The 26,748-nt window shown below is 36.2% G+C and overlaps 1 protein-coding gene across 25 annotated transcripts in view; it reads left to right on the top strand.

Annotated features, from left to right (window-relative positions):
* PTPRD (protein tyrosine phosphatase receptor type D) overlaps positions 1 to 26,748 on the top strand; it is a 2,080,413-nt gene that overhangs the window by 49,034 nt on the left and 2,004,631 nt on the right. The gene's annotated exons all lie outside the window — the stretch shown is intronic.

Here is a 26,748-nt window from a genome sequence, read left to right as displayed (position 1 = left end):
ATCTGGAACACTGACAACACCAAATGCTGGGAGGATGTGGAGCAACAGGAATGCTGATTCATTGCTGGTGGGAATGCAAAATGGTACAGCCACTTTGGGAGGTAGTTTGGAAATTTCTTATAAAACTAAACTAACTCCCACCATAAGATCCAGCCATCATGCTTCTTGGTATTTACCCAAAGGAATTAAAAACTTATTTCCATGCAAAAACTGAACATGGATGTTTATAGCAGCTTTATTCGTTATCGCCAAAACTTGGAAGCAACCAAGATGTCTTTCAGTGGGTGAATATATAAATAAAGTGTGGTACATTCAGACAATGGAATGTTGTTGACAGCTAAAAAGAAATGAGCTATCAAGTCATGAAAAGACATGGACTAACCATAAATGCATATTACTAGGTGAAACAAGCCAATCTGAGAAGGCTCTGTACTATATGATTACAACTATATGACATTCTCATGAAGGCCAAACTAGGGAGACAATAAAAAGGTCAGTGGTTGTCTGGGGTTGGGGGAGGGAGAGGTAAATAGGTGGGGCATGGAGGAATTTTAGGGCAATGAAAATGCTTTGTATGATATCATAATGATGGATATATGTCATTATACATTTGTGCAAACCTATTGAATGTATAACACCAAGAGTGAACTCTTAGGTAAACTGTGGACTTTAGGTGATTATAATGTGTCAAAGTAGGTTCATACTCATTGAAAAATAAATGATTCTGGTGAGTGATGTTGATAACTGTGGAGGCTATGCATGTGTGGGAGCAGGGGGTACATGGGAAATCTCTTTACTTCCCTCTCAGTTTTATTGTAAGCCTAAAACTGGTCTAAAAGAAATGCTTAAAAAAATAAAGAAATAAAGGAGTATGTTTCACTTTTCAATGTCATCAGTTCATTTCTTTCAAGTATTATACTTTTTGCCCATTTAACTATGAATATAACTTTCACTATTCCTCATTCAAACAAAAATAAATAAAAACTGATGAAATTGAGGTGTTTTATGTCATCAATTGACCTCTGAAATACTTAAAAATATGTTTTTTGATATGTCAGAGGCCTTTATTGTCCTGTGTCTTTTGGGATCTGCTGTAATGTTTTATAAATGGAGGACACTTTAAAACTGCAATCCAGAGAATCAGCTGGAGAAGAGTTTATGGATCATGTAATTTCAGTTCTTTATTTCACAGAGGAGAAAACTGAGGACAGAAAGTTAGATGATTGTTCAAGGTCACAAAATAAAAAGTGGAAGCAATTTTATTTTCCTTTCTCCCTGTCCATTGCTCTTTGTACTGAATCACAGATTCAGGAGTCCTGGGATATATTCTTTGCTCTTCACTCAAGTCAGTCTGTAGCCTTGAGTACATATTCATTCAACAAATATTTAGTGAGTGACTGCTGTGCGCTATGCAGTATTCCGGAAAATAGGACTATAAAGATGATAGATGCATATAATCATTTCAATACGAACAAGGTGCAGTGGAGAAATGACACAAATTAAATTCTCCAATGCTGGTAATTAAAATTTATTAGACACACTAGATGGAATCTAAGGCTCCTCCTGTTCAAAAGTGTTATTACATTTGCCACTATGTCTTAAATCAGTGCTTCAGATGTTTTGTTTCTAATTTATAGGACAACCCTGAGAGATAAGTGCTGCTATCCCCACTTTACAGATGCAAAAGTCATTAACTTGCCCAATATCACCCCCAGCTTCAAACAGAAAACCTGGACTTCAACTCTGGGTCTGTTTAAATCCAAAATATAAACACTATCCAAAATACTAAGCTGCTATTTGTTATCATTTTTGTCTTGAAGGAAAAATTTACATGTCCATGGAACTAGAATTGGGAGAAATTGAAAAAATAGTCAGCTTTAGGTTTACTAGGAAATGCTTACATTTCTGCTTTCTCTGAAAGGAATCTTTCCCTACCTGTGTCTACCACATGCACCAAGTATACGCTCCTTCCACTCGGACAGGAGTTCTCCAGGGTCTGTATCAGTGCTGGCCAATAGAACCTTCTGCAATGATGGACATGTTCTGTATTTGCACTGTCCAGTATAGTAGCCACTGGCCTCATGTAGAACTGAGCACTTGAAATATGGCTAGTTTGACAGTGGAACTAAGTGTTTAGTTTTAATTCATTTAAATATAATTTAAATTTAAATAGATATGTGACTTTTGAGCACTTGGAACTTGGCTGGTGACACTGAGGAACTGAGTTTTTAATTTTAGTTGAATTTAAATTTAAATAGCCCTATTTGGTTAGTGGCTAGCAGAGTGGCCAATGGATATTGCAGGTCTGTACACTCTTGAATGTAAATGAATGGATTTCAGAGGACCAGTGGAACTCCTACAAGTGAATAATACACGTGCAAGTGAAACTTTCTCAAAGTAGGTTTTCCTATCAGATCCTCAAGGGATTCATAAAAGTCTTTAAGAAACATTCCTCTCCAGGAGGAGTGTGTAAGGTCTTCATGTTTTAATATTTTTAACTCCTGTATTTAACCCATCTTACATTTGTCTTTACTCTAACAGAGTTGATTCTTACTAAATCTTGCCTCCTGCTGTCTCAGTATATAAAAAGGAAATAGGATTCCCAATAATTCTGATAAAATGTGATCACATTACCCTTTCATGTACATACATTTTAAAATGCCATTCCAAACAAGGTGTTAAATAAAGTACTAATTCCAAAACCATGTTGTTTTTATGTGGTTGCTTATGTTCTTCAGCAAATATTTTGCTCTGGATTTCAGTAAATTAGGGAATATGGTTTTCACATGCTTATGGTCATCTTTCAAAATTTTCATTGAGTCCATTAATTCATCCATTCTTCAAACACTTGTAAAGGCCATACTGTGCACTGCTCGCTGTACTCAGCATTAAAGATACAAAAATAACAAAGAAGTCATCTCTTTAGCAAAGACCTAGCCAACAGACTGGTAGGCAGACAACAAAGTGACAGAAACTGTAAACATCATGATAAATGGTCTAATAAAACAAAAGTGAAGAGTTATTGAATGCCTATTTGATACCAGGTACTGTGCTGAGTGATTACATGCATTATCTCCCGTAATCCCCGTAGCCATGTCTTTCTGCTTAGTTACTATTATTTTCTACATTTTACGGATGATAAAAAAACAAGGCTGAGAACTGTGAAGTAACTTTCCCTAGGCACATAGCTGCAAGTAGCTGCACCCCCTGTATTCTCAGGCTGGAGAAGTTGGAGAGAAAAGTCACAGGAGGTTGAGAGAAGGCAGTGAAATGTGTATAAAGATATATTTCTATTGTATCTCCTTGCTGGATTTGCTAAGAACTAAGGATTCAGGAATAGTATCAAGACTCTTAAAGTTAAATTACTTTTGCTTGGACTCTGAAAGTTCTATTCTTTTTCCTCCATCATCCACTTCTAATTAATATCACATCTAAATTCATCTATATCAAAGATGATTGGATTTTAATATAATGTAAGATAAATGGTGATACTTCATTATGCTAAGCATATTAGCATGGTCTTAGATTACTGTTTTAGATTGTCAGTGACTACTTTTATCCTCTGTTCTTCAGTGCACTGAATCTGCAAGACACAAAAAGAGCACTCCTCCAGCAGATTAGCCTTATCCAGCATAGGATCTTGCATATCTCAGGAGCAAGGACTGTAATCAGATCCAGCTATAGTTTGTAGGGCACTACGTGAAATGAAAATGCAGGGTTCACTTGTTCAAATATTGTTAAGAATTTCAACAAGGCCACAAAACAGCATTAAACCAAATATAGGGCAGTTCTCTGTGCAGGATGCTGTGCAGCTGCACGTGTCAGAGATCTTGAAGCCAGCCGTGATAATATTTCTCTATAAAGCGTTTATATGCTTCTCAGCATGTGACATAAATACATAGGCTGCAGAGTAGAGAAGTTTGCAGCACCCATTCCTCAAACTTTATGCCTTCTCTTTGGAAATGACCTCCATAGCCCTTGCTGAAGAAGCTGGCCCAGCTGCCTATATTTGTATGGGGTAACTCCATATTGGCTGCAGGTGACTGGTCCAGGAGTAAACATCCAATCCAAACTGAGCCAATCAAATCTCTCTCTTGAGGATCTGAACCAGGAACACAGGAACATATTCAAAGGTTCTACAGCACTGAAGCTGTAAAAGCTTTGGGGATTTGAGGATAATCAGAGCAAGGCAGCATTCAAAGCTTTGTGGACAAAAAAGTTATGAGAAAGCTGATTCTAACACATTTTATATCAGCCATGGGTTGTGGAGCCCAGCAAAAACCAGAGGTAGCAATAAGAGAAAGAGGGAGAGAGACAGAGAGAGAGAATATGCTGTATGGGAGATGAATGTTCATTCTTTGCTAGGCTTTTAACAATTAATACTATGTCATGTTGCCATTTTACTTTTTGATATCCTCTTAAAGGATAGGATATCCTTTTAAATTAGAAAGGGAAATGAAGAAACAGATGCTGATTACTCTGCAATTTCCATGATCTTCTTTTAGTCCCATGTGTCTTTTGTTTCCTTAATATAAATCCCGTTACTCCTGCTAATTTGACTGGGTTGCCATGTCCTTCAATCAAATAACCCTTGATAATGAAAGCCATGTGTAATTCCAATTAAGTATTTGGAAAACTGAATTAAAAGTAAATTCAGGGGCCACTCGGTGGCATAGTGGCTAAGCTCATACTCTCCGCTTTGGGGACCCTGGGTTCCCAGGTTCGGATCCCAGGTGTGGACCTATACACCACTCATCAAGTCATGCTGTGCCAGCATCCCATATACAAAATAGAGGAAGACTGGTTACAGATGTTAGCTCAGGGCCAATTTTCCTCACCAAAAAGAAAAAGTAAATTCAGCCTGTCTTTCACAAGCCATGACATTTTCTACTGTGAAAATTATGAGTGTATTTTGTTAGTGTTACTAGTGCCATGAGTGGATTCCAACTCCTAGCTACCCTGTGTACAGAAGAATGGAACCCTGCCTGGTCTTTCTATGCCACCTTCTTACCTTCCAGCACTATATCAGACAATACTGCTGTTCATAGGGTTTTCATGGCCAATGTTTTTTCAGTCTTTTTTCCTAGTTGGTCTTAGTCTGAAAGCTCCACTGAAACGTGTCCACCATGGGTGACCCTGCTGGTATTTGCAATGCTGGTGTCATAGTTTTCAGCATCACAGCAACACGTGGCTGCCATAGTGTGACAGCTGACAGACGACATGTGGATGGTATGGTTCCCTGATGGAAATGAACCCAGGCCACAAGTAGTGAGAGTGCTAATTTTAACTACTAGACCACCAAGGCTGGCTGAGAATGTATTACAATGTTAGTGGTATTTCTCATTTGAAAGTAATGAAAAAAATGAACCAGCACTAAAAGCCCTGTTGATTGGCAAAGCACAAGAGCTATAATTAGGACAGAGGTACTTGTAGCTATTGTAACTATGCAGGAATGTTGCCTTCTGGTACCTCCTCAATTCCATAGGATATCCACTATTTAACAGGAATCGTAACTGTACTTTTCCATTTAATTTATATTATTTTTCAACATTTCTAACCAAATTAGCAATTTTTTTACTATTGTTGATTATGTTAAAGAGCAAATTGCTTGTTCTGTTGCTTAAGATTAGCTGATCCATTTTTCCTATTTTGTATCAATTGGTCTTACTGCAGTAAATTTCTAAAACATAACTAGGGTCATAATTTTGTTTTAATCCATTTATCTGTTCACATATGTTTTCAAAATGTGTTTTGTTTGACAATTATTTATATGAGATTTTGAGTTTTTAATGGAAATTTTAAAATGGGAGAAAATTGAAGGAAATGCATTAATTAGAGGGTGGAAATGTCCTTATTTTTCCCTTAAATGGACTCTTTTAAATAGTCTAGTGAGATTCATAGATCATGTTGAATGTCTTTAATAATCTAAAATCATGAAGAATTTTTAAGAAGAGATAGTAAATTTTTCTCTGTAATTGTGGAACATTTAAAAATTCTGTTCTGGGGGCCTGCCCGGTGCTACAGCAGTTAAGTGCACACGTTCCACTTCTTGGCGGCCCAGGGTTTGCTGGTTCAGATCCCAGGTGTGGACATGGCACCACTTGGCAAAAGCCACGCTGTGGTAGGCATCCCACGTATAAAGTAGAGGAAGATGGCCACGGATGTTAGCTCAGGGCCAGTCTTCCTCAGCAAAATGAGAAGGATTGGCAGCAGTTAGCTCAGGGCTAATCTTCCTCAAAAAAAAAAGAAGAAATAAAATAAAAGAAAATTCTGTTTTTCAAGGAGCTAATGTGATTTCAGGGTATTGTTACTAAGCAGGGCTTAACTTTTTGGGTCCTTCCTTAGTTAGGAAGTATCCCTATATGCATCTAATTATTGTCTATATTTTTCTTACCATTTTAAATGGGCATATAAGTAATATATGTTCCCCATATAAATACAGAATGTGCATAATACTATAAAGATCATGGGGAAAAAACCTTTTTAATAATATGCTTTTTCATAGCTAGTTTTAGCATATCTCCTTCCACGTTTTTTTTAATCATTTTCTATTTTATCAAGATTACATTCCGTGTAGAATTTTGAAAGCTGTTTAATTTTTACATAACATTTTGTGTGGCCATTATATAGATATGAAATTATTTACTTAATAATTTCCCAAACGTTTGACATTTAGATCAGTCTAATTTTTGGCTACCAAAAATACTCTTTAGTTGTAAACATTGTTTCAAGTTTCAGATAACTTTTTAGGAGAGGGTCTCAGAAATATAAAAACAGCTGCAAAAGCTATTTATATTTTGAAGACTATTTTGTTAGTTACCCAAAGTTGTTAGATTCCAAAGATTTGTAACTAACGTATTCCCACTGATGCGGGGTCGGTGAGCCGAGGAGTCGAAAGAAAGATTTCTTAGACTCAAGATCTGGCAGTAGTGCTCTTTTATTTAGAGAATAGTGTGGAATAGCATGGGGACAGGACCCATGGGCAGTCAGAGCTTCTGCTGCTGCCTCTGCTGCCCCCGCTGGCATGGGGACAGGACCCATGGGCAGGCAGAGCTGGTGCGTGGGGACAAGACCCACGGGCAGTCAGAGCTCCTGCTGCTGCTGCTGCTGCTGCTGCTGCCCCGAGTTGAGGGTTAGGGCTAAATTTAAGGCATAGGTATGTGAGTCATCTCTTTACGAAGACAAAGGAAAGAACAAAAAAAGTTAAAATGGTATCAGTGCAGGTGGGGTCTGGTCGTTGGGTGATTCCATGACTTTTAGACAAAGCCACCACCCTAAATCAGTTACATGAGATTGCCAGACAGCAACCAACTTAAGTTCTTGCCTTCCCTATTAAGAGCTTCTAGGGACAAGGTCATCTCTCTTCTTCTTCCTGGTACAGAGAGGGAGGCATCTTCACAGATAGAGGTTTCCCTTAGAAATGTAAATGTTTCCCAACAAAGGGGCAAACAAATTCCACTCCTTGGAGCCTGAATCTCATCTGTAGTTTTAAAACTAACCAGCCTAAAAATCCTCATCATAAGCCATTTTAAAATTAAGCAGCCTAAAAATCCTCATCACCACCAACAATGCTATTTCATTGTTGCTTTGCTAAAATAAGTTATTTTTTCTCCTTATTCTACAAATCCTTTGCTCTCTTTCTTCCTCTCTGCCTCACTGTGTCCTTTTTATTTTATTTTATCCTCTAATTCGATATTTTCTTCCTATTCAGTCTTCTTTACAATGTCTTTTTAGTGACGGAATCTTATAGGTCTCTAGTTTCTTATATCTTAACCATGTTTCTCACAAGACTTGAGTTGATGCTTTTTCTGGTGCTTGCCTACAAAACATTCATTTCAAATGTCTTAAATTGCCTGAATATTCCAAATGTTAGGGCCCAGCTGTTATCAATAAATAAAAGGTTTTTTTTTTTAATATTAATGAACACTTTTTCAGGCTCAGTAATTATAATGTTGGGTATTCTTGCCTTTTGCAGGAGACTGGGTTACTCTAATCTTATTTGATTGGATGTATTTTTGGAGGTTGGTGAAAAGGATGCTAAGCCTGCAAAAACCAAAGTTCTCCTAATAGCTTGGCTTTCAGCCCAGAACTGCAAGGGAATACCCCCAATTAAGGTTCAAACACATCTGATGGCTAACTGCTATTGTGTAATAGGTGATATTTCCCTGCCTATTTATACAGTTCAACGTAGGATAAACCATTCCTCAGTTATATGATAAAATGTTTTGCTAATTTTACTTCCTGTACCTATCACTGACAAGTTTGTCTTTTTTTCCTTCTGAAAACACTACAAAACCTTTTTATTTGACAAATATGTTAGACTTGGTTTTACCTATGTAAAATTGGATAAAATATTATGACTTGGGCTCAGGAGTTTTTAGACATTTAAGTTTGCAGTGGAAAGGTTTCTTGCTGCAGCTTAAAGGTTTTTTCATTAACCTTTTATAAAGACTGTAGTTGAACCAGCCAAAGAAGTTATATCAATTTATGATTTAGCACAATAGGAATGGATGGCAATTTAATAACTACTTTAACACAATCTTTAATAAAGGGTAGATGTGATAGTCTTTAGAAATGTATAAAACTGTTAATAGCAACTGTTAAGTAATATATTATCCTGGGAAACGGGAATCCTCAAATACTGGATATGATTATGAGTATAGAGGGTGAGGGCAGAAACCGTGGATAATATTGAGTACAGAAAATTGAACTGGAATATCAAAATCAACAAGGAGGAAGAGTAAAACCTTACTCTGAAATTTCTTCAGCATGTTTTACAGCCACACAGAGATGAAAAAGTGTAAAGATAAGAAGTTGACAACTGGAAATGACCCTGGAAATTTATATAGTTTCCATCCCCTATTTTTTCCAGATGAAGAAACTACAGGTCCTAAGATTATCAAATGATTTCTCCAGAGGAGAAAGATTCATTGGAGAAAAAATGATATCCTGAGAAAAGAGCCAGTTTAAGTGAGGAAGCATGCTGTCATTTAATGGTGAAATATAAGAGAGTTCAAAGGCATGTGGAAAAGGTTCCGATAGATACTAAAAGACTTGCCTGTTACAGCTCTTAGTCAAATGTATATGGGATGCGCATATGTATGGGACTAGGAGATAAAGAAATTGAGCCCTATGACTGCTCTTGTATGGGCATCAGATAGGCAAGCCAAGTCAAACAGATGTTTCCCACACTATCTCTCCAGCTAATAATAAAGAAGATAAGAGAACAATATGGATAGAAAAAAAAACAGCAGTCTCCCAGAAATTTGCAAATAATTAACAAAATGTAAAATTTATCATCCTCTGTCCTAGCAGTTCCACTTCTATAAATCTAATCAATATATATACCTGTACAAGTAGGCAAAAACCTGTTTTAAAAGCATTCATTGACAGGGGCTGGCCCCGTGGCCGGGTGGTTAAGTTTGCATGCTCTGCTTCGGCGTCCCAGGGTTTCGCTGGTTCAAATCCTGGGCGTGGACATGGCACAGCTCATCAGGCCATGCTGAGGCGGTATCCCACATGCCACAGCTGGAAGGACCCACAAGTAAAAAGACACAACTATGTAGTGGCGGGCTTTGGGGAGAAAAAGGAAAAAATAAATAAGATCTTTAAAAAAAAAAATTCACTGACTAATTTGTGTTACTGCCATATTGGAAACACTATAAACATCCACAAAGAGCAAGAGTAGTTAGATAATTATTACATATATGCACAGTTCTTAAACAAGGTGAGTTGAATTTATGCATGCCACTATTGAAAAGTCCTAAAATATATTGACAAGTAAACAAACCCAGGTGAAACTCACTGCATATGATATAAGCTTATTTGTTTTTTTAAAAGGAAATGTGCATGTCAATGTCTATCCTTGTAGGAGAGGTTTTGTATATGCCTGTGTCTTTGGAGAAAATCTCTAGAATTGCACATAACAAATGAGATATAGCTATTTCTTTTAAGGATACAATGTGGGGGAGAGAAGACTAATTCTTAATGCAAACCATTTTATGCTGTTTGAATTTTTTTATGGACATGCATTATTTTTTTAATTTAAAAAATCGAAGATAGTTAAAATAATCTTACAGTCTATGACTTGATCCATCTCAGCATGATCACAGAAATTTCAGCCTCTCTCCTGACAGGGTCCTGGACAGGCTCATAAATGATGTTCCACCTCCAACTGTTACATCTCTAAGTACTGCCTTCTGTCTTGTTAGGGTCTGTCCTGCCTCCTACTACATTCTGGCCTCCCTGGGCAGGATTGATAAGAATGTGACAACTCCCGGATGGGCTCCTGTTATTCTCTGCGTAGAGGCATTGCTAGAGATCACTGTTTAGGTTCAGGACACTGTCAATAGGAGGTACAGATGCTGCCTCAGCCCAGTTATTATGTCCTACCTAAAGTTATTAAATCTCCTATGGGACAAATAATTATCATAAATTCTATCATCAAGGATGACTATAGAAAACAACTTGAAGTCCCAGAAACTGGATTGCATCCGTTGAGATAGTCACAAGATCCAAACCAGGGCAAGGGTGGGTTTCCTTTTCTCCATATAAAAAAGGTAGGAATGCCTCACCCTGTGGCGAGCTTAGATTTGTGTTATTTTCACCTTACTATGTGAAGATATTGCTACTTCTTTGATGTGAGAGTCTTTTTCCTTCCATGGGAATGCAGAATTGTCACTTTGCCCTCTCTTTTCCCTAGAGAACTGAAAGAAAATAGAAATCTCCTGCCATAAATCCAGAGTGGCCCTCTTCCACTCAGGTGTGTCATTTTTGCCAGAAGAATGGAATTTGAAGAGAGGAAAGATGAATTGACTGATCTAGAATTGTTAGTGGTGGGGATTTAAATGTGATGTGTTATGGAATTCTTGGATGGATAGAGACAGGAGGAAAAAACTGAAAAGCTTGAGAGAGACAGAGGAGTCAAGAGATTATTAAATATGATGAAGTAGAAAAAAGGATAGTGGAAGAATGAGGCTATCAGTGTCAAAATACTAGGTTTGGGTGAGTAGGACAATGGAGTTTAAGGTTTCAACATTCAAACAGTTCTGGTTTGTGGTAAAACTGAGAGTTGGGGACCAAAATAGGTGTTAATAAGAATGATGTGAGAGATCACTGATGTTTAGAGAATTTAGAAACTTTTGGATTGGGATGTTGAAACCGCCCAAATTCATAATAAGGGGAAAAAGCTTGGTTTAATTTTCCTGGACCATGTAAGGAAGTAACCTATAAGTCAATAGAAAACAGAACAAAAGAGGTTAGATTAGGCATAAGACTGGCTGAAGTCATTAGTGTGGAATGGCCTACATGCACCAGTTTGGAGTTATACAAATGATACCAGCATCTCAAAACACCATTAACAGTGTGAATGCGAGAATGAACCTCTTGAAGTTACTGCAAGACTGTACACAGGAAAAGAGTCAGTCATGAATTTCAGCAAGATTGATACAGGATCAATCCTTGAATTATCAATATATGTAAGTGATGTTTGCTTGAAGTCTCCAAAGGACTGATAGAGAGGCTTGGTGGTCCTGGCATGATACTAAAAACATGAATGCAAAGTAGGAAATTGAGACTGAGAGGTTATGTGGCAAGAGAGTACTTGAAGTAGTAATTAACGATGGTGGAGAGGAAAGGAAGCCTGTTCCCAGTCTCAGGATTCTGGATCTAAGTCGATAAAGTCATTTTTGACTAGTTCTTTTTCTGGGGGTATATTGTTAACTTTTTCATCTTGGCTTGTGGCAAAGCCCAGAGTGAATGGTCTAGAAGCAATAAAAAGAAGCAAGGGAAATGAATCATAGTGGTAAATGTACAACTTTAATTACAGAGGTATATCAAATTTTCTTTGCTATCAGAGATCTAGTTTTATGGTTTATGAAAGGCAAGTTTAGAAATGTTTGGATAGAAATTGGAGAATGAAAGTTAATATCAAAATGAATAAGGCTACAAAAAGCCAGACAAAATGAGCAGTGGTGTTGTGGAATAAATAACCTTGAGAGGGAGAGGTGGAGAAGGAACTCATATTTGGCTACTTGTGGCAGACGCACTTCCCCTTTGTGCAATCGATTTCACAACAGCTGTGATGGACAGTTCTTTGCATGTTGCCAGTGTCCCACCTGAAGTACACACCATGGGGTATTTCTGTTTTCTACTTCAGGCTTTCTCCAAGTCACTGAACCTCTCAGCCCAGAAATGTGCGTGTATATGGGGGCAGGGGGTGGAGGTTAATGCTCTTAAAGACAATTTTTAATGAATGGGAGGAAAGGGTCTGCAGATAATTTCACCAGCCTCCCTGTCTTTCAGTGTGACAATTGTGAGGTGAGTTCTCTAAGACTCCTCAGAGGGTCTCCAAAAAGACTGATTTCCAGTTGCCCAGATCCACCAGCTCAATGACGCCCACTTTATTGGCTTTTAGCTTCCCCACTCCTTCACTTCTGCTTCCTGGAATTAACTCCTGAATTATCTAACTATACTATAAAATTCTCATGTTAGGCTGTACTTTAAGAAATCCAAACTAAGACAGTACTTTATTTATTTTCTCTTTAAATAGCTTAACAATGGAAATTTGTGGATAATGAAGAATGTTTGGAACAGAAAAGTGTAGTGAATATTCTAGGGAAATTGATTAGCAATGGGTTATAGTGTGGAGCAGTTTTGTATTTGCATTTACAATTAGACAATCTCTTGGGACAATTTTCTTTCATGTGTGATGCACTTAGATTTCATTGTTCTGGAATTGTTACCTATGGAATCCCACCTATCCATCCTCATCAATCCTTCCAGAAGGATGAAATTCTTGGAAACATTCAAGGCACAAGGAATGAGGTAAGATGAAGGTGGGTAACTTGTTAAGGTGGAGAAAACAGTTTTGAAGAATAACAGAAGGGAGTTTGAGAGGGAGCAGGAGAGTATTCTGTGAGCCATTATGTCTTTTTTGCCCTTTATCCTAACATTTTTATAAGTTAATTTACTGTTTTTCTTTTTAAAATACTAGTCTGTTGCTTTCTCCAAGTGTAGTGGAGAACTTCCAAGAGTCTTCAGATAGTTTCTGTAAAGAACACAAGAACCTAAAGTTAGAGATGGCTCTACCTAGATCTAAGGATTTACACTCTCCTTAATGCAGAGAGTTAATCCTCTGGAATGGTCATAAACTGAGGAGTAGGGTCAAGGCCCTTAGAGGGTTAAACCTACCTAACAATCTGTGGCTGACTCTCGCTGTATTCTGAGTCACCCTTTGTTATCTGGCTTCATGCTTCACCATGCACCTAATTTCTGCTGGAATCAGTTCTGTCACCGTCTTCCTCCTGCCCCTTTCTCTTGTTGGGGAAGAGTGGATGAAGGGAAAGTGGGTAATTAATCTGAGCTAAATACAGATTAAAATCTCTCCCCATTTTCCCAACTCTTTCCATTCAGCTAAAATCTAAGCCTTCATGAGAATCAACTCATAAAACTAGAGCTTAACCAGGGATTAGAGGTCGTTAGCTCAGTATGTGGAGGTCCACCAGGTTACTTGACATAACATTGTGTATATTAGGCTAGTATTAAAAAAATTCTTACATTAATTAAGTATACATGGTTAAGAATTAGGAACCTCAAGAGAGAGACTGCTTTTATGTGCTGTATAGTACGACTATTCTGTAATTCTGAGTACTGTAGAACATATATTGATAAGACCAAATGGCTATAAATTGATATAATTAATAAGGTATTGTTTTTCTTTCTGAATTAACAAAGACACAAAATTTAAATTTGCCATAATTGTGTCATGCGTGAAGATGCTTGTGGGAAATGTTCAAAAGCAGACATATGCAAAACTTTTTTCTTATTTTCCTGTGTGATTTATTGGTTATATGTTCCCAGTTGGTGGCTACCCAAAATTTGATGCACATTGACACTTTCCTAAAGATCATTTGCATTTCTCCAGTGAGATGTCGTGGTGCTTTCCTCCTGTGGAGACTCTATAATTATGTTGAAACCTTTTGTCTGTGACATTGGCAGTTCTCCTGGAGTGCACACATCTCCCAGCATCCTACAGATGTTGCTCAGAGTTAATCTAGTGGCAAAGGATGCCTGGTTTTGTTCACATTCTGGAAATCACTAGTGAGAATCTCAGTGCCACCACTTTTATTTTTGTCTTTAGAATTTGCACAAGTTATTGAAATCCTCTGTGTGATGCCTAGACCAGGGACACCACATGGTCAGTGGCTTATGATGAGACTCTAAGGTATATTTTTAGGTCTGTCCAATGTTTCACTTTTCAAGGCTTTCACAGAACAGCTGAGCCTTCATTGATGGTGGCTGAGCCCCATGGGTTCCCATTTTCAAGTACTTAAGCTCCTATGGTGATTGATGCCATAGATGAAAATACATCAGTAGACCTGATAGATGAAGTAGAAAATGTACATTTCTCCACTTAATAGCTGTGTGGCAGAGAGTATCTACTTCTGTGTATGATTGATAGCCAAGGTCTTCTTATGTTTAGGAGGAAAAAAAAAGCAACTGCTTTATGGAGAGTAAAAGAGTCCTTAAATTTAAAAGGAGACCTTATTTTACATATGTACTTCAGTTTCATTTCACATATGTGTTTCAGTCAACTAATGCATGAGTTTCTATCACCTCCCAGGCTTGTGCCCAAAGTTAAACATGGTGAAATAGTCTAATTTAAATTTTGTTTTCCTCTTTTTACAAGCTTTGCAAATTTTGAAGTTCATTGTCTGAGATCTCTGAGAAGGCTCATAAAAAGTTTAGCCATCCACAGCTATTGCTATAGTCCTGCCTTTCTGGTCCCTCAATATCCCTTCAGATTAATCTGAATTATCATGATTGTAAATATATCCTTATCTCATGATTGACTGCAATCTTGCAGAAATCCATTGCTAAAATTAACATGCAACAACATCTCTATTAAAACACTATTACAACCAAATAGCATACTGTTCCTCATATAGTACCAAGGGATCAAAATAAATTGCTGGTATTCATCTCTTGATGCAAAATAGAGAATCTGTTATTGTTCCTCCCTCTATTGTTTTACATCTTCTTCCTCTTCTATGTTTTTAAATTTGCCAAGTGTTGGTAAATCTACAAATGTTGGTTGAGTCTACAATTATTTGAAAAGAAGTCTTGATGTTACAAAATACTGTTTATTAGAAAATACACTAGAAAGAGACATGCACTATAAATATATTATTAGTATGTAGATGTCTTATCTGCAATGAACGTGTCAGGCAAGAGGGGATGAGGTGTTTTTTTAGCTTATTAGTCAAAGTTGCTCTAAAGAAAAGTGGGTATTACATAATACTATAGCATCTCAGAAGGTACCAAATTAGTGGAGGACAGGAGGCCCCAGAGCATGGTAGTATCTTCATGTCTCCACTTTATCCCAGGGTCTGGTGCTAAAATTTTGCAGTTCTGGAGGTGAGACTTTAGCACAATATCCAGAGTGATTAAAAAAAATCCTCAAATCATTGGTAATAATGATTAATCAAAACTATGTGCTGTAAATCAGCTGAGCCTGATATCAATTTATAAAACCATAAATGAGAAACTATTTCCAATAGCAGAAACAGTATAATTGTCTATCAACCTCTGCTCCAACTCTTCCAGTGATACTGATGTATGTTATAAACTAATCTGAAATAAGAAAGTTGATTTGTTAGGCTATATTTAGAGAAAGTGTTCTGTGACCTGTAGGACTGTTATGTCGAAGTCTTGGTGAGGCTCAATGAATTCTACAGCTGATGATCTGCTTGCAGGGGCAGATTGATTTTTCTCTCAAATGATTCAGAAACTCTCACCTAAACAGTGGGGATCTCCCATGGCCAAATTTTGCATCTAGAGTTGTGGTTAACAGCCTTAATATTACTAGTTAGGTAGTCAATTGCAATGGGGAACTTTCTATCTTTCTCTATTTTACCATATATCTATTTATCCACTGAAGCTTTTGTGCAGTGTATGAAACATAAAGTTATCCATGTGTACCTCTTGCATACCATATTTAAAGATGTTGCTGGAATCTTTTATTTCTTTTTTAAAGATTTTCCTTTTTCTCCCCAAAGCCCCCCGGTACATAGTTGTATATTTTTAGTTGTGGGTCCTTCTAGTTGTGGCATGTGGGACGCTGCCTCAGCATGGCCTGATGAGGGGTGCCATGTCTGCACCCAGAGGTGCCATGTCTGCACCCAGGATCTGAACCGGCAAAGCCCTGGGGCGCCGAAGTGGAGCGCTCGGACTTAAACCACTTGGCCACGGGGCTGGGCCCCTAGAATCTTTTCTTTAGGGCTCGGTTTAATATGGTATTTATTAACTACCTACCTATGCTCATTCACTGGGTTTCATCAACATGAAGCAATGTTTGATATAAATGAATCATAGAAGGATATAATGATTTCCAAATTTTGATCTAGGGAATTGTGTTAGGTAATATTAGTTGTTTGTACAATATCTGTCATTCTTTATTTTTAACTAACAATTCCAGTTTGTTCTAGGTGTCAGTGTTCCCAGTTAAAAAATCTGTTTCTCAGATGTCTTTGCAGTAAGGGTGTCCATGTGACTCAGCTCTGATCAATGAGCAACAAACTAGAATTTGCTGAGATTTCTAAGAAAATTTTGTCTTCCTTACCATTTCCTTCTCTATTTTGCATGGAAAACTGATTTTATGGCTAGAGATACTCCTTCCATAATGCAAACATGAGGAAAAAATTAAGAGAATGTCACATATGAAGGCTTTAATATACGTAAGTCACTGATCCAAAATTAAGAACACCTCTTTCTAGAATTTTTGTTACGTGGAAAAAAATAAACATATAATTTGCTTATGTGTCTGTTTGTGTTTTCATTTACTAGCAAGCCAAACTATCCTTCACCAATATAAAAACATTGGTTTCAAGACATATTTGTAGTTATTATCAGAATAAAGCAAATTGTGTAGTGTCCCATTGCTACACAAGAGTTGATGACAATATACTGGGATAAATCAATAAAAAATAATTTGTCTACATGACTTCTTAGATATTCTAATATACTAAGATGTATTTTTATCTTTTAAGAGAGGACTCTAGTATAACATTCCAAACTAATTTGATCAGGGCATTCGTTTTCAAAGAGTTTCTGCTATGACCAGTATCCCATGGAGTAATGATACTAATGTAGAGAAAACTGCATATAAACATGAATTAAATATAATAGAGGAAATGAAGAGATAAATGCAAATAATTCTATTGTCAAACAATGAAAGAGAACTTTGCTCAGCTTGGAGTTCACAGAGACATTCTGGAAGGGATGACTACTGAACTGAGTTATTTTTCATTTATTTTTCTACATTCGGTGATCTATTTACACTAGTTTGTGCAAGTCTCTCTTGGTCTATATGTATTTTATAACTTATTTTTGAATAACTGGCCAATTAAAAGCTGTATCCCTTGAACAGAAGAGCAACTGTACCTGGATCAAAATAAATAAACTGGGAATAGAAATAAGCTTTCGTTTTACAAGCTCTGTGCTATAACCAGCTGAACTAATTGGTCATAAACCAGATTTTATTAAGGCCTATGTGTATAGTGTAAATCGCCCTTTTCAGAATCATGCTAAAAATGTCTAAAAGAAATGCCTACTAAAGCTTGAGAACTGTATAACGTAAAAATATGGTCTGCAGTTTTCATCTTCATAGTAGGCTACTGGTGGGCAGGGGAAGAAATCTTTCTCCCCACCCTTCATCCCTCAAGCAAGACCTTTCTGAGTGGAGTCTCTTGACATTCAGCTTCTGGTCAGGCGCCACATTCAGGCTTTGTGAGCAGAGACAAGCTATGGAAACCACACAGGTGTGGGAGTTCCGTCTGCCTAATTGTCCCAGAAATCTGTCTATATTCAAAGTGGGATTGTAAACCATGCCTCTATTTCAGTTCAGTTTCTTAGTATTTCTCCTGTTTACTTGTCTAAAATTTAAACTTTATAAAAGATAAAGTAAACAGAGATGCAGCCATTCCCTGAACCAGAAAAAAAAAAATCACATTATTTGCTTTGTTTTTGTGTTTGTTTTCCTAAGTAGACATAGGACAGAATTTGAGATCTGAAATATGATTATATATCTGAAGAATATTTTCTACTTTTATACAGTAATGCACAAAACAGTAAAAATGTTGTGTTTGAAATGTAGAAAGTTTAGATATTTTGCTTATAAGCCCTAAAGCCAGCTCATGATGTTGGCTATTACAGCCTGTATCCAAGCTGCATTTTGGTCAGTAGGAAGGAAAGATGCTTTTCAAAAAGAGGATGCTGTCAGACTATAAATCTGGTCTCAATGAGTCTTTTAAAATGAGTGTCTGATCTGATGACTATTTAAAAGTAGAAAGCGGTTGTAGTCCTAGAGCCTTTAACTACTGGTTGCTGTTTAGAAAATGATGGAGATAATTCTCTTGACTTCAGATATAGTAGTAATCACTAAAAACAAATTGCTCTATCCTATTATTTAAAGATGTTTAAGTCATATCATTATTTAAAATAAACTATTGAAGAAAAAAAGCAAAAAAGGGGAAAGGAGTTCTCTTATAGTAGTATATGGTAAGCTCTCATATAATTTTTGCTTCTGTTTAGATGGCACGTTTTTTGGTCTTTTCATTTACATAAATCTCTTCTAAGACAGTAACATATTTTGGACCATTTTATGAAACTCTGTGTCTGTCACAATTTCATCTTCAGCATTTTATTTCTAGGGACCGCCATAAATAATAATATTTTAAAGATATGTTTATGATATACTAAAGATGGTTTTCTCAGTTTTATCTTCTACATACAAAGGTATATAAATATGTGGGAAAAGCATAATGATGAAGTGGGGGGACAAGTGTTATAAGGACAATTCCTTATAACAAATAGTTTTATTTGATTGCTTTTTAAAGTTAAGACTATGATGAAATGTCCTTAGAGAAGGCAGTTTGAAAAATATGATTGAAATAATGGTCAGATCTTAAGACATGCATTTATAGGATGGAACTTTTCTTTATGATTGACACCCTCCCCCGACCTTCAATCAGACCCCATTTTGGCTCTTTCCTAGCTCAAGTTGATTCTCCTACTTCTTAGAGCCTGGCTATACCTCTGAGCTATGGTTCAAAGACTACTGTATATTTCTGTTGAGAAGTTTATGTTGTGCTTGTACACAACCATCATTTATGCCAACAGTGCAAGGTTGTTTGACAGCAATGTATTGGTGGCTCTTGGCCCAAGAACCAGGCTTCCCCATCTCGTGGCAAGTTATTTTGCTAAAGCTTGGAACTCACCATGCTTCTGATATCCTTCTTCTAAGGAACTAGGCCGTCTTGTGCTTAAGTGTAATTCCTAAGAATATAATATCTGAAGTTATTTTCCAATAATGCTAATAGATAAGGAAAATATTTGTGGTTATGGAAATATTTTTTTAACTCCTCAAAATTCCAGGTTTAGGAAACCAAGATTCTACTCTTTTCTCACACACAAAATTTGTGTCCAAATTTTTCAGTTCTGGAAAGTGCTGTTACCAACCAGAAAATGTGGTAGTTTGATTAGATGGTCATAAGGGTCCTTTCCAAGTCCAATTCTATAAGTAAATTACATAATAGTACATCAAATTACTTTAGCCACCTTGCTTAAATATATAGACAAACCGATTTTTAACCTTATGCCTTCCACTCTATTACGTAAAAATTAAAATTTATGGCAAATAATCATCAGTTACAATATTTTACTATAAAAATGCATATATTATAAACACAAATCATTAATAATTATTGTATCTCTGACAAAAAGATGAATAAAGGATGCTTGGACATTGAAATTACCTTAATGAACTGATTCTAGTAATAAAGCAACATTTCTGGGTATTTAAATAGTAAAATATTTTGATATGAGCATGTTTCAAAAATTCAACAAAAAAAATTTATAACTATATAAAGTATTAGAGGACTTAGTTGAGAATGACAAAGTTTTAATATAGAATACCCTGACATTAACTAAAATATTTTAGATTTATGTTGTTACTTTTCTTTAAATCCTTACATAGCAATTAAAACCAAGCAATGACTGGATAGTAAGTAGAAAACCATATTTCAAATCCTTTCAGTGAACTAATAAAAAATTCATGCTGTTTTATAATACAGTATGAGCTGATGCAGAATTACCCAGGCTTGGCAGGAGGAGGCTATTCTTAGTACAAAGCAGCTGTGTTTATTAAGTAAAATTTGTCATTATAACTGCAAGTAGATTCTGATCAAATTTATGATATCAGAAGTATTTTTTATTAATCTTTCAAGATGAGAAGGAATTACAAAGTGCCACAGTGTAAGACTTTAGTTCTCGTTTAAGAAGTAGTTGGCCATGTGCATTAATTTCTCAACTGCTGTGTTTAAAAAAAAGGTTGGAACATATTGGAAAAAGAGCTAAACAATATAATTATGTTAATTAATGGAACTTCAGTTTGATCTGCACAGGGGAAAATATAAAATAGAATAACTAGTCAAAGTTGTCAACTGTCATATTTTTATTGGTATAAATCTTATTTTGTGACTATTTATATTTTATTCATTTTAGAAGGGCCTTCAGTCATATGTGATGGGCTACGCATTATAAATATCTCATATATTTTATAGAAGCTAAATGACTATAGAATCCCCTGATTAAGATATTAGACATATTATTGCCTTTTAAAAATCTGTGGTGATATACTTATTCATATAAAATTTTAGTTGTCAAGACAGAAATAAATTAAGTATGCAGAATTCCTGAGACATCAATTTAAAGTGTAGTAATGGCATTTTAAACTATTGCTTTATTGACACAATTCGTAATTTATATATTATATCAAAATATATAAAGGAATCAGAATCAGAAAAAACGCTCATGACATAGACTCCTGATTATAATATGTTAACAATCAGCAGATGTTCATTAAAAATGCATTTTCCTTAAGAATTTGACACATGTAATCTTTTTAGGGTTAAATGAGATAATATATGTGAAAATCCTTTGTGGCCATACAGTACTGAAAATTGCTAATATATAGCAAATAAGTTATATCAACTGGATGAGCTTTTCTGTGGAATTGGCAGGAACTCACGTCCTCCCTTTGTTTGGTCTATTCTTTTATAGCATCTTTAACCAACAGACAGCTTAGAATGACGTTACAGTTCTCTTCTCATATCAGCATTTAAAGAATAAGTACATTTTCCAACTCTTATAGGGCGTTGTCTTTGGGAATAAAATAGTATAATTAGATCCTATGTCATGATATAAATCATACAAGTGAAGGAAGACTATGGAAAATAGTCTCTCTTCCATCCTTGGGTCAATGTGTACTGCACATTAATGGTTTCTGTTTTTACTGGGTTCAATTTTATTGCTTATGAACATGAGCGAGTGATTGCAGGAACTAGATCCAGGCAAGCTTTCTCATATGCCTCTGCCAGTGCACTGACCTGCGACACCCCTGGTATTTCATTCCTTGGCCTCTGCTAAGTGGAGCCTGCCAGTCATTTTAAATTGTGCCAAACTGCATAGTGGTTTTGTGATGTGAAAAGCATCCATTAAGTTCTAGCTTGAGTCTACACACCACTTCATATTACTTGTAAACAAAGCCAAATCTCGACCTCAGCCTTGAGAGTTGTATTCTTAAAAAGAAAAAGAAAAGAAATATTACAGATTTTTTTTGTTTTTAGCAGAGAAATATAATAGCTTAACAAGTGCATCTGGAACATACTACAAGTTTTAGCTTATAAGGGTCACTTGTATTTTATTTTGCTTTTTACTGTGATGTGGCTGGTTTAAGTCTGTGTCTCTTGCCTCGTGGCAAGTTCAGAGTAGGAGGAGGTTGATGGGAGGGACTTGCTCATATTTGACGTTAGTTCTTTGCCTTCATACCCTCTAACACCCCACAAAGGCTTACAGCAAAGGGTTGTCCTCAGACAAAAAACTCCTGGAGATGTCTATTCTGGAGATGATTAAAAGTCTCCCACGTCCTCATTCACTCTTAGTTTCCTTGAATAACGTTGATATTTTCTTTTTACATTAAAAGCATAAAGAAAATTAAATCAAGTAGGTTTTCATTTAGTTAAAACGTGTTGGATGCATATTTAGGACAAAGCCACTCAAATTTACCCATAAACACCTCTAAATGTAGAAGAAAATAATATGTTAAAGGACCAGCCACAGAAGCTACAGGCCAAGATAATATTTCACAGAGTTATTTTTGAGGCTTAAAAATATTAGCATAAGTCCTTTGTAAACTATTAAGGTAAAAATAGATACAGGAATATTTCTTAATGGATAAAACGAATCAAGAAAACAGGATATTTGCAAGAATGTTGGCAAAAATTCTAAAACTAGAATTTATCAAAGTATCATTGTAGAAAAAGGGATAATAAAAGATAACTCAGGATTTTTTCCCCTTCTTCATACAAAATTCAGAAGGATGTTAGCGGTTCTTTGCATGCACATTCAAACTAATTGAGGGTAACAGACTTTGGGAGTGATGACCCAAAAATACTGACTTTCATATTATATATATTAACACAATTTAAAAGAACAATATAAATTTTCACCTAGTTTGCTAAACAGTGCTGAACTGATTTATCTGAACATGAAGAAGAGTTCTAGAGAGGGAGGAAAGTAATTGTGGCTTTATTGATGTACAATGATGATGACATTTGTTATGGACACCCTAAGAGGCAAGATGAACCCTTCACCCAAAATTTGGTTGAATGTCAAGACTGTTGATGCCACACACACACCAAGAGGTGATGAAAACCTTTGTGACTCACAAAATGAGGCTTTCTGGGAAAAGCAGGGAAGGCTCCAAAACAGGTCTGAAAATGGCTTGAGAGAGAGCAGGGAGGAGTGACTGCCATGGTGTATTATGGTGGTTCGTAGGTGGGACTAAGATGAAGGCAGCTATGTGCATACAGGTTAGGGCTTTTGCACAGTTCTAACTTCAAGCTGGCACCAAAGGAGGAAGCACCTGGGCTTTCTTATCAGCTTTCCTACCTGTGGGGCTGAAGGGAAAGGAGTAGTGAGATCTGAAAGCTATCAGCAGTCAAACGTAAAACACAGAGCTAACTCTATTACAACGATAAAGAATAACGACAAATTCAAATGGTATTTCCCCTTGAAAGAATTATCCCTAATGCCACCTTTAGAAATAGATGCAAGATCTGGAGGGAAGGAAGGGAATTTTCCAGTTCTTAGGAATAATTGCATTAATGTATAAGAGAATGACACTCTGATCTGGGGGAACAGCCAACACCAAAACCCCGCTCCCTGGAGAGTGGCCTGGCTGCAGGCACAGGCTGATGCCAGGGTCTGACTGTGTAACTAAGTGTGGTGCCTTGGGTGGGGTGGGGGAAATGTAAATGATGAGAATAAAGATGGTAATAAATGACTTGTATTCTTTGAGCAGTTATCATGTGCTAAGCCGTCTAGGAATAATAGCTCATCTTATCCTCAGAATAATCTGATGAGGTGGCCCCATTTTACAGGTGAGCAAATTAAGATCCAGAGAATATTATCAAGCCAGTGAACTGAAGAATCAGGATTTGGATTTGTTATATGACTTACTCAAATTCTGAGCTCTTAGTACTTCAAAAACAGCTATATAATTTCTACTTACGTAGCTAACATTTGAAAGCATACATCTCTTATTACTGTCTCAATAAATTCTTTAAAAAATTTAGTTTTCTTCTATATTTATGTCATAATTATACTGACAAAAAATGGAAATGATTTTTCTTTGTTATCAAGAAATATGGAACTATTGGGGGTCATTTAGCGATGGCCTTAATTTGGGCTTGCATGACTTGCCCTTTCTATCCTGAATCACAGTTTAATTGTGTGACTACCTTATTCAGAAGCCTTCAATGCTTTATCGCTACCAACAGAGTCAAGTATAAATTTGTAACTCTCTAAATTCACGTAATAGTCCTGTTTTCAAGATAAAAAAATTCATCACTCAATATATTAAGTACTACTTTATTTGAAGTTTTATGTTAATAAAAAGTTTAAACTTCTTAGAAAATGAAGTAGAGGCAGCTCGTTTAATATAATCTGTTGGAATGTACATTAAGATTCAAAATATTAATCAGAACATGCTGTTATAAGATCCATATTCTTAAAACATAATTAAAATACGTTTGTTAAGCATTTAAAGAAAAAAATCATATGTGACATCTTTTATGTGATTTAGATTAGAATCTAAAAGGTGAGCAGGATTAATAACTGAAACATATTTCTTAAATGTGTCTTATGTATGGAGCACTTCACACAACACAGGAGGGAACAGAGGGGGAAATCAGTGTTCCTGTCTAGAAGAATTTATAATGTAGTCAAGAAACCGATCACATAAGAGAGCTAGCATGGGAATGACCACAAAGAAATTGTATAAAATAAAGTAAAAATTGTATTTTCAAATGTGGTAAAATTGTGTTGAGAGAGGGGTGAATTAAGAAGTTCAGGCAGAGGAAAGCTTCCTGAAAATAATTGATTTTGAACCAAATCTGGAAAAAAGTAAATGGTCACAGATACTTAGAAGAAGAATAGGGAGAGTGGAAAACTATGAACAGAATCACTTGAGATGAACAGAAAATGTTTGTCCCCCAGCATCCCCTTCTTAGATGAAGCATCCCTCTCCTTTTCCTTGTGATCAAGATGGGGCTTATCCACAGTAGCAAGCTTATGATCAAGGATAGGCCAATCACATCACTCCATTTATCTGACCACGGTATTGGTTAAGGATGGGCACTATGATTCAAGCTGGGCCAATCAGAAGTTAAACAATTTGTTTATAGTGAAAAGTCTCAAGTTCAGGTCTGTTTGACTTCAAAGACTATGATTTTATATTCTACACCAGAGGTTTTCAAGTTTTAGTCTGGAAGGCTTGTTAAAACACGGCTTTCTGGGTACCACCTCAGAATTTCTGATCCAGGAGGTCTGAGTGGGAGCCTGAGAGTCAGTATTCCTAACGTATTTCCAGATAACACCAAAGTTGCTGGTCTGGTGACCACACTGCTCTGCAGTAGACTACCTCCATAGAGGAATAATGAAGAGCATGAAATGCTTTTTTTCATTTAGACATGTAGGATGTAGTTAAAAGGAAACTTCTAGGAGGTCATAAAAATAATTTTAGGATATTATAATGATAAATATAAATATAATCATAAACTCACTGAAGGAGAAAGCAGAGATACATTGGCTAAATATTTGGGGAAAAGGATGTAAAGAAAAATATAAGTTGATGGATGGGAGAAACAACAGAATGCGTTAACAGGTAATGAAATAACAATTGGAAGAAAGAAAGTTGAAGTAGAGACTAAAAGTTGTTGAAGTTTCATTTTTGACAATTTTCAGTTTAGATTATTGCCCCAATTTTTTATATAGCCATCTATTTTCCAGCCAATTGCGATTTACATGCTCAATGTCATATTATAAAAATAAACACAGCAGCACAAATTAACAGCAGCAAAAACAAGTTCAAGAACAAAAATAGGAAACAAACAGAATGTGGTGTTGAGATCCTTAACAAAATTTGGAATTAGAGCTGACATTAACAAATCAGTGTGTGAAGAAGGCTGAGTTGTGAGAGATATCATGTCAGCTCTAGAATAAACTGTTTTAAACCACTTACATTTTAAAAACGTTATCTTTCACATAAAAATGTGCTGTTTAAACCATATGACCTAACTTAGTAATTATAATCTGATAGATTTTTCCATGCATATTTATTTGGTGGCAAGAGTCCTCTTATCCTCTGTAGAATTCTTTCTCTCTAAAAAGGAACTGATTCTGTCCATCTCACAGAAGGCTATTCCAGGGCTGGAAGAGAAATACCCCAATCAATTATGAGATAGTTTAAAATAGTCCAAAAGGAAAAGAAGCTTTGAAGCCTTCATTTGAAATACTTCACTGCTTTGCTATCAGTTGCTTGTTTAGGTGAAATTCAAATAGCTGGAAATAAAGCATTGTCTCTTACTAATTAGATTAAAAAGAAAATTGGGTGAATCATGAAATAGGGCATGTTCAGATGGTAATAGTCAAATCTCAGATAAAAGAAGAGAGGTTCTAAGGTATTAACTGAACATCTAATAAGACACCTGACTTTTTGCTTAGTTTTCTGTTCTCTGCAGTGTACTCTGGGCACATATTTATGCAAGCAATGCATTCTGCCTTGAGCAGGGAAAGACTATGTTTACGGAATGTGTAGTGTAATTCTTTACATCAGAAGTGGACAGCTCCAACAAAACGGGACCAGAAAGCAACAGTGATTGAGCTTTCTAACTCTGCTTGCATCGCTTGTGTCAGATGCTATTTGAGTGAACAGATGCAAATGCTAGCAAGATAGGGAAGTTTCTTAAAGTTTTGTTTTTTACAATCCAATCAAAAAATGGGCAAAGGATCGGAACAGAGATTTCTCCAAAGAAGATATACGGATGGCCAACAGGCATATGAAAAGATGCTCAACATCATTAGCTATCAGGGAAATGCAAATCAAAACTACAATGAGGTATCACCTTACTCCGGTCAGAATGGGTATAATTAACAAGACAGAAAACAGCAAATGTTGGAGAGGATGTGGAGAGAAGGGAACCCTTGTACATTGCTGGTGGGAGTGCAAACTGGTGCAGCCACTCTATGGAAAGCAGTATGTAGTATCCTCAGAAAATTAAGAATAGATCTACCATATGATCCAGCTATCCCACTGCTGGCTATTTATCCAAAGAACTTGAAAATGCA

This window comes from Equus asinus, chromosome 23, assembly GCF_041296235.1.
Source record: "Equus asinus isolate D_3611 breed Donkey chromosome 23, EquAss-T2T_v2, whole genome shotgun sequence".
NCBI classification, from domain to species: Eukaryota; Metazoa; Chordata; class Mammalia; order Perissodactyla; family Equidae; genus Equus; species Equus asinus.
This window is presented reverse-complemented; position numbering and strand designations above follow the sequence as displayed.